A 9,713-nucleotide genomic window follows, 5' to 3' on the forward strand; every position below is an offset into this window, starting at 1 on the left:
ACCGCAACGACGAGTTCGGCCTCGCCCGAACTCCGGCAGCCGCAAGGCTCGTCACTGGCGTCGTTTCCGGCTGTCCCAGGCCCGACAACCACCACCACTCGACGCACCGTCGCGCCAGCTTTCCAGAGAGCCCAGCCAAGCTTTGAACGAAGGGCCACAGCTCGACTCCGAGCACCTCCGCCGCGCCTGGCCATCGCCGGCGGCCTAACTCCGGCGAAGCCGACGTGGCGATGTCATTAGCCTCTAATGACGCCTTAACTAACACCATAGTGCCACTGCCGTGTGGGCCCCGACGCCAAAAATTAATTAGTTTAATTTTTGTTTAGATTAGTGCTAATCGGTGTGGACCCCACGTGTCAGCTTTGACTTGGTCAAGTTAACATTGACCGGTCCCACCTGTCAAAGACCCAAACCAGCCTGAGACACTGACCAGTGGGTCCCAGCGTCAGGTTTGACCTGGGCTAACGCTGTTGACTTGATGACATCATTTTGACGTCAGGCTGACGCATTAATGCTTTTTGGATTTTAAATAAATCAGAAATGATTATTTAATTCAGAAAATGTCCAAAACTTCCAAAAATCATAGAAATTCAACCGTAACTCCAAATGAAATAATTTATATATGAAAAATTATCAGAAAAATCCAATCTATCTATTTATACTACTTTCATGCATGTTCAACCAACTTATACCCATTGTATAAGTGTAAACATGATAATGGCATTTTAAATGCTAAATATGGAGTTTGCATATGAACCCTTGGTCCATGTGGACTTCATTTAAATTGTTGCTAGATGCATTAGTGCAAAACACATTCATATTGCCATGTCATAGCATGCATCATATTGTTGCATATCGTCATGTGTTGATTGAGTTCTTTTTCAGTTGCCGGTGTTTGTTCCCTCTCGATAGACGTTGTACCGACGCTGTGATCGTTGACACTGATGAAGACCCAATGATATCTTCAGAAGTGCCAGGAAAGCAAAACCCCCTTGTTCATTCCGATATAATCCCACTCTCTCGCTCCTGCTCTCTTTTACTGCATTAGGACAACAACGTTTCAACTGTTACATGCTGCGGTAGCTGAACCCCTTTCCTCCGCATGACCTGTGATTGCCACAGTAAATAGATGAAACCCACTAGCATGAGTAGGAGTTTCTTGAGACCTGATGTGCCTACTCATTCATGCCTGTTTTTCATGCCTGCTACTGCTTAGAGTTGAGTCAGGTATGATTCATCGGGGATGAATTGGAATTGTGTTGAACATGCCCTACTGTGTGTGATCTAAGTGTGTGAACACGATTAGGTAAAGGTAGCGGTGAGAGGCCATGTAGGAGTACATGGTGGGTTGTCTCATTGCAGCCGTCCTCAGGAACTGAGTTTTGTGTTTGTGATCCATGAACAGTTACTACCACATATTGGGTTCCGGCAACTCAGCCCATCTTGGCTTATTAATCAACTCGATCTCTGTCCAGGAGTTGCAACTAGTTTATGGTGTTTGTAGGTAGTGTTAGTAGTCTACCAAGTGGCACCCGGTACAGGTGGGATTGGGACAGACTAGGCACAATGGCACGGTGTACCAAGTGGCACCCGGATGGTGGACTTGGGAACCCTGCACACATCATTTGGGGCCATGAGCGACACCCTGGCCGGATCTCCTTTTGGATGGAACCCGAATAGGCGATAAACCTGGATTAGAGACTTGTTGGTTAGTCAGGTCATGGCCGACTCCCTCGCTCGGCTTCCGCTTGAAGGTTGCCGAGGTACATGACGTGTATAGGGCGATAAGTGGCAAGAGCGTGTGTGAAGAAGTACACCCCTGCAGGGTTATCATTATCTATTCGAATAGCCGGATTCCTCGGAGATGGAAACTTGGACCCCTTGCATAGTTCATAGACAAGTGAAAGTGGATACTCTAAAACTCGCAAGATAAGCGTGAGTGCTATGGATGGCCTTCTCGTAGGGAGACGGAAGCGGATCCATAGTGGTGTATTGATATGGTGAATATGTGGACTCGTGTGTACCACCTCAAAAGAGTTACTTGCAGTCGTAGTTCAGGTTAGCCACTGAGTCAAAAGTTGGCTTGCTGTAGTTAAACTCCACCACCCCTTTGTTGATACCGATGCATATGTAGATAGTTCTGATGTAAGTCTTGCTAGGTACATTTGTACTCACGTTTGCCTATTTTATGTTTTGCAGAGAGACGTCATTCTCGCTAGTAGTTCCGTGCGGACTTCGATGTTTAGCTCGATACCTCAGCTACGATCTTGTGCCCTCGGCAGGATCTGGTAGATAGTCAGGCTTCTTAGCCTTTTTCATTTGTAGTTGTTTGTACTTGGACAAGTTAAGCTTCCGCATGTGCTTGTTGCTTGTATGCTCTGTATGTTGGGTCATGAGACCCATGTTTGTAATATCTCGCTCCTCGGAGCCTAATGAATAAATACTCTGAGCTGTAGAGTCTTGTTGTGATGCCATGTTGTATTGCACATATTGAGCATATTGTGTGTATGATTGAAATGCTTGGTATGTGTGGGATCCGACAACCTAGTTGTTTATCCTTGGTAGCCTCTCTTATGGGGAAATGTAGTCTTGTGCTTCCACGAGCCATAGTAGTCCGCTACAACCCAGTTCACCGGAGTCCTGCTAGCCCAACAGTACTGCTCCGGAACACTTGACTGGCCGGCATGTGATTCACTTCGTTCCTGTGTCTGTCCCTTCGGGGAAATATCACGCGGTGACATCCGGAGTCCTGCCTAGCCCGCTACAGCTCGGTTCACCGGAGTCCTGTTAGCCCAGTGCTACAGCCCGGATTCACACGCTGTTGACCGACATGCTCGATGTTGATTCATGTATGCCTGTCCCCATAAGTTAGTGCCACTTTGGGTCCACGACTAGTCATGTCGGCCCGGGTTCTCTGTCATATAGATGCTAGAGACACTATCATATACGTGAGCCAAAAGGCGCAAACGGTCCCGGGCCATGGTAAGGCGACACCCGTGGGAATACCGTGCGTGAGGCCGCAAAGCGACACCCTCCCCATCAAAAAAGAAAAAAAATACACCACGAAAAGCTAAAGGAAATATGTCATATGTACATCACAATTCCTCCTGTGATCATCACACACCTATATGAAGTATAGTAATTTACAAAAAAATTGTTCAACTTAAGAGGTCAATTTCATAGTTACTGGTAGCACCAGATTACAATCTTACATGACAGAGCTAGAAAGATCGCACCTTTGCTGAATCTGGACCAATAATGATGAACCATTGCATTATTGGAACCATCCAGAACAGATAATGGACATTACAACTCACACCAATAGAGAATGGAATAACGTGATTAGCACCGTAGCGGCCGAATTTTCTAAACGTAGTGTTTCTTCAAATACACATAACGGTGCTATAACGGCGATATAGCGAGCTATTTTTTTCGTTGAAACATATGGATCGTATCCGCCCTCTGATGGTTCGGCGGCAAATGGTATGTTGCTCAGAGACTCAAGTGGTGCGATCATATTTACTACATGTCGCTGATCATGTGGGATAATGCTCTTGAGCCAGAACTATCAGCAATCTTTGAAGGTGTATCTTTGGCTCTGTAGTTGAGTAATCTTCCGATAATTGGACAATCGGATTGTCTTGAGGCCGTCAACTTGTTGAGAACAAGGAAATTGATAGGTTAAGAAACCCTTTCTTGATCTAGGGGATCCAAAGAAAACTTCCTGAAGGGAATAGTAGTTATGGTAGGGCTCAGAGCCGCACATCTTTTTGGTTAGGTTCAGGACCTGATGAGGTCATAAAACTTTGTAAATTTTACTGTAATCCTACTGTTTTAGTAATACAAGTATTTTCCCAGTAAAAAAACCCACTCATCTCACTGCTTTCATGAACTACCAGTCTGTGGTTGGAACATGTCAACCATCTCGCTCGTATGATCATTATTATTTGACTTTTGCTTCGATACACCCCCTAATTATTTTCAAAAAGGTAGTTCCATCCATCCAAGTAGATTAAGTGTTAATTGAGATAAACTTTATTGAGATGAGAAATTGGTAGAATTTCAGTTGACAAATAAGATGATTAGACAGAAAAATATGGAACTGTAACTCAGATCTGTCTTCATCTATCGTTTATTGAGTAGTTCGTGGAATAGAAAACCTCCTGCTAGTGCGACCATGCATCTTGCGACAGCTAAACCTTGCTAGGGAGCAGTTGCTTCGTGAAGTTGCCTATCCTTGGAAGAGCTTACTCTTCTCTCCAATAACTTGGTTGTTGGTGTGTCGGCATGGTGTTCGTGTTCACGGCCCCACAGGCACCACACACCATATGTGTCCCAACGACCCAGCCGATGGCGGCGCTACCAGCGGACTCCTATTACCAAGCACGCATCTCGCTTGATGCATTCATCATGTTATCTTATCTAGCAATGCAGTTGCATATCTCCATCATTTTGCTTGGCACTTTCTCAAAGCTCTCCATCGACTGTAATGGCAGCTTTCTCTCTCCTCTATTTCAAAATCAAATCCAAGAAAGAGAAAATGTTTTTTCTCGTTTGAAAGGCCGACCTGGTCCTCCTATCTCACATCCCCTCTTCGCTGATGAGAACATCTTATTTGCAAAGAGTAACACACGTAGTGTGCATGCATTGTGTTCAACTTTGGATGTGTGTTGTAATAGATCTCAATCAATCTATGGTAAGGTTGCCTTGGTTGGTTCATTTGTTGCTATGTACACTCATTACACTTTAATATGTGGTTTAACGTCGCATCCATGTAACTAAGGCTACATTTAGCATTGTGATGTACTCGGGTTACCTCCCGTTCCTTTTCCTACTTTAGTCTTCCTTTGTTGCCTTACTTTTTATCTAGCTACTTTGGTGCCAAACTTCACATCGAATTGAATTATATAAAATAAGTACATCAAATTACATGTGAGCAACTGGTTAAATCGAAACACAAGCTAGTGATCCAAGCTGAGAGTGTGGGTGCCATAAGAGCGGTCAAATCTAGAAGCTATATCATTAGCTTCTGGAACATAAGGCCTGATAAATATATTTTCGGACCATCTTCCAATCTTGTAAGTCAAATAAGTACCTTTTGACTAGCTGGTTAAAACCGTGCAGCTGAAATTAAGAAAGGAACCGGGGGGAGGGGGGGGATCATCAATTGAGTGTCCATGTACACATCCATCATGGATGGGGCATGCATGAATTATATGTATTCGGGTAGCTCCCTCCCTCCCACCCGCCCTCCCTCCCTTAATTGGTTAATTAACCACAGCATCACCACTGCCTTATGGATTGATCGATCATAATTAGTCCGACTCAATCTTCGCGTCTTGCTCGTGCAACACGCCGAGTGGTGGATGAGCGTTTCCTTTTGCATGCATGTGTACGTCTGCGTCTGCGTCTGTGTTTTTGAAAGAAAAAATGGAATGAAGAAACATTCGTAATCGACAAAATCAAGCACAGCTAGTAGCCGGGTGAGCTCAAAATGACATGTCTACTGTTTCCATGCAACATGGCATGGTCCAGGGAAGCTCGAGGCTCATATATAATAGTCCATCTGGTGCACCTCTTAAGAAATTAATAATTGTATTCCATGTTCTATCCGACCGACCTCGCCCACTTAAGTCATAATTGCACTGAGAACCCAAGGTAGCTACCACCTTCTCGTCCTGGTTTATTGGTTCCTTACTATTTTATGCCAAATTTTGATCACAGATTTAATTAATAAATTGTAAATGCATGTTTCAAAGCGACGATTTTTTATGGGGATGGGCAGCGGGCTTACTAGGCGACGAGAGATATCCATTGAGGACATAAGTGAGAGAGATGTAGAGACGAGCAAGATAGTACACTAGGGGTTGGGACATGCCGCTGCAGTCGGGATGTCAAAGGATTCTACGTATTTTCCACAAGCCTGATCACTGAGCAATTCTATAAAAAGAACTGACATTGTTACTTGAGTATGACTTCAATTCTTTCTAAAAACGCACAACGATGCATTATTTCCTATGAATCGACAGTGATACCTCTATATAACTCGCAGATCCAAAAGAACTTGTAGTGATGAAATTTATGAATAAATGGGACAATAATCTGTGTTGAAATAATAAATTGAGCAAAAGTATGTTGCAATAAGATGCACTTATTTAAACATACATGTTTCTATGTGGTGATGCTCTGCATACGTATATCTAATATAAAAAAGGTACATGCATGCTATTTCAACTTACATGCTTATGCATGCATTATTATGTCATCGACATCGTTACTCCCAACGGAAGTGGGATATGCTGATGTTTCTTAATCAATCATGTAAAATGCATGGATCTTTGCCATCAACATCGTTAATCTCGACAACAGTGGATATGCTGCTGTTTCTTAATTAATGAAGACAAATGAATGCATTGTTATCATCGACATCCTTAATTTGGACAAGGAGGGCATATGCTGATGCTTCTTATCAATTAACTGTGAACAAAATGCATGCATTGTTATAATCGACATGGCGTAAGCTACTCAAATGGGAGTGCACTCATACATTTGTATTTATATGCACACATACCTTGAACACAAGATCATCAACACGAGAAAAGCTAAGGTTCTGTTAGGTATAGCAGCCTCTTCTTCCCTAAAGGTTGGCATGAATTTTTTTTATTGTTGCATACATTTTCCATTAAATATTTCAGTAGACTGATTACTTGTTTGTCTAGGAGATAATGCTTTCGATTATGACATCTTCCTAGGCTTAGAGCATATTTCCCATCCCTTTATCAGTTAATACCAGAGATTATTAAGGCATATTATTATTATTATAAAAACGAAACACCATGCATTTTTCTCTTGATTCTCTATGTATTTCTCAATTATTGATGCTTGTTGTTAATTAACAGTTTCAAAAGGGAGGAAGGCTTGGGTTAGTGTGTGATAAGGGTAGACATGCCTGGTACGGTACCTGAATCGTGGCCAGGTCTGATTGGTACTGAACTCAATGCTGCAGTTCAGATCATCTCTCAGGAGAGGCCTGATATAAGAATTGCCCGAGTACTCCCTCCAGGCGAGGCTCCATCCCCACCGCCACAAGACCAAGTACGCGTTATCATTTACAACGTCGTTGGCCCAGTGCCTGATACATGGGTGGTTGCTCCTCCTGCACCATACATTGGCTAGTTAGCCTGCCTTACATGGCCGGCTTTATCTTTTGTGCCTTTATTATAGGCTAGAATCGATTGAATAAAGTGAGCGAGTGTGGTATCGGTAGCCATACATTAGTAATGCTATATGTAGTCTGTCTGGGCATGCATGAATTATATTGTTTGCTCATATATGTATGAGTGTGATGAATCTACAAATATTTCAACGAGTGTACTATTTGACAAGGAATAATGAATTATGTGTTTTATTTTTTATGTGTGGCTTGCTTTATCTTGTATGCCTCATAATATTAACGCCATGTCATACTCAAGTATGAATGTGCATTTTCAGAAAGAATTGACGTCATACTCAAGTATCAATGTCAGTTCGTTTTAAAGAATTGGTAGTGATCATGCTTGTGGGAAAAACGTAGAATCCTTTGACGGTCCGACCGCATCCGCATGTCCCTACCCCTAGTGTGCTATCTTGCCTATCTCTACAGCTCTCTCACTTATTTCCTCAATGGATATATCTTGTCACTTAGTAGGCCCGCTGCCCCCCCCCCATCAAAAAAGAAAAAAAAAAGATAAAATACACCACGAAAAGCTAAAGGAAATATGTCATATGTACATCACAATTCCTCCTCTGATCATCACACACCAATATGAAGTAGAGTAATTTCCAACAAAAACTGTTCAACTTAAGAGGACAATTTCACAGTTACTGATAGCACCAGATTACAATCTTACACGAGAGAGCTAGAAAGATCGCACCTTTGATGAATCTAGACCAATAATGATGAACCATTGCACTATTGGAACCATCCAGAACAGATAATGGACATTACAATTCACACTAGTAGAGAATGGAATTATGTGATTAGCGCCATAGCGGCCGAATTTGCTAAACGTATTGTTTCTTCAAATACACATAACGACGCTATAACGGCGATATAGCGAGCTATTTTTTCGTTGATACAGATGGATCATATCCGCCCTCTGATGGTTCGGCGGCAACTGGTATGTTGCTCAGAGACTTAAGTGGTGCGATCATATTTACTGCATGTCGCTGATCATGTGTGATAATGCTCTGTAGTTGAGTAATCTTTCGATAATTGGACAATCAGACTGTCTTGAGGCCGTGAACTTGTTGAGAACAAGGAAATTGATAGGTTAAGAAACCCTTTCTTGATCTAGGGGATTCAAAGAAAACTGCCTGAAGGGAATACTAGTATTACTCATATACGTCGCACTCAAAACAATATAAGCCACTCTATGGCAAGTTATGGTAGGGCTCAGAGCCGCACATCTTTTTGGTTAGGTTCAGGACCTGATGAGGTCATAAAACTTTGTATATTTTACTGTAATCGTGCTGTTTCAGTAATACAAGTATTTTACCCGTAAAAAAACCCACTCATCTCACTGCTGTCATGAACTACCTGTCTGTGGTTGGAACATGTCAACCATCTGGGTCGTATATCATTATTATTTGGCTTTTGCTTTGGTACACCCCCTTATTATTTTTAAAAGGTAGTTCCATCCATCCATGTAGATTAACTGTTAATTGAGATAAACTTTATTGAGACGAGAAATTGGTTAAATTTCAGTTGACAAATAAGATGATTAGACAGAAAAATATGGAACAGTAACTCAGATATGTCTTCATCTACCGTTTCTTGAGTCGTTCGTGGAATAGAAAACCTCCTGCTAGTGCGACCATGAATCTTGCGACAGCTAAACCTTGCTAGGGAGCAGTTGCTTCATGAAGTTGCCTATGCTTGGAAGAGCTTACTCTTCTCCCCAATTACTTGGTTGTTGGTGTGTCGGCATGGTGTTTGTGTGCAAGGCCCCAGATGCACCACCATATGTGTCCCAATGACCCAGCCCATGGCGGTGCTACCAGCGGACTCCTATTACCAAGCACGCATCTCGCTTGATGCATGCATCATGTTATCCTATCATGCAATGCAGTTACAGATCTCCATCATTTTGCTTGGCACCTTCTCAAAGCTCTTCATCGACTGTAATGGCAGCTTTCTCTCTCCTCTATTTCAAAATCAAAACTAAGAAAGAGAAGATTTTTTTCTCGTTTGAAAGGCCGACTTGGTCCTCCTATCTCACATCTCCTCTTCGCTGATGAGAACATCTTCTTTGCAAAGAGTAACACACGTAGTGTGCATGCATTGTGTTCAACTTTGGATGTGTGTTGTCATAGATCTCAATCAATCTATGGTAAGGTTGCCTTGGTTGGTTCATTTGTTGCTATATACACTTATTACTCTTTAATATGTGGTTTAACGTCGCATCCATGTAACTAAGGCTACATTTAGCATTGTGATGTACTCGGGTTACCTCCCTTTCCTTTTCCTACGTTAGTCTTCCTTTGTTGCCTTACTTTATATCTAGCTACTTTGGTGCCAAACTTCACATCGAATTGAATTATATAAAATAAGTACATCAAATTACATGTGAGCAACTGGTTAAATCGAAACACAAGCTAGTGATCCAAGCTGAGAGTGTGGGTGCCATAAGAGTGGTCAAATCAAACCATGCAGCTGAAATTAAGAAAGGAAA

This window comes from Triticum dicoccoides, chromosome 6A, assembly GCF_002162155.2.
Source record: "Triticum dicoccoides isolate Atlit2015 ecotype Zavitan chromosome 6A, WEW_v2.0, whole genome shotgun sequence".
Classification (NCBI taxonomy): Eukaryota; Viridiplantae; Streptophyta; class Magnoliopsida; order Poales; family Poaceae; genus Triticum; species Triticum dicoccoides.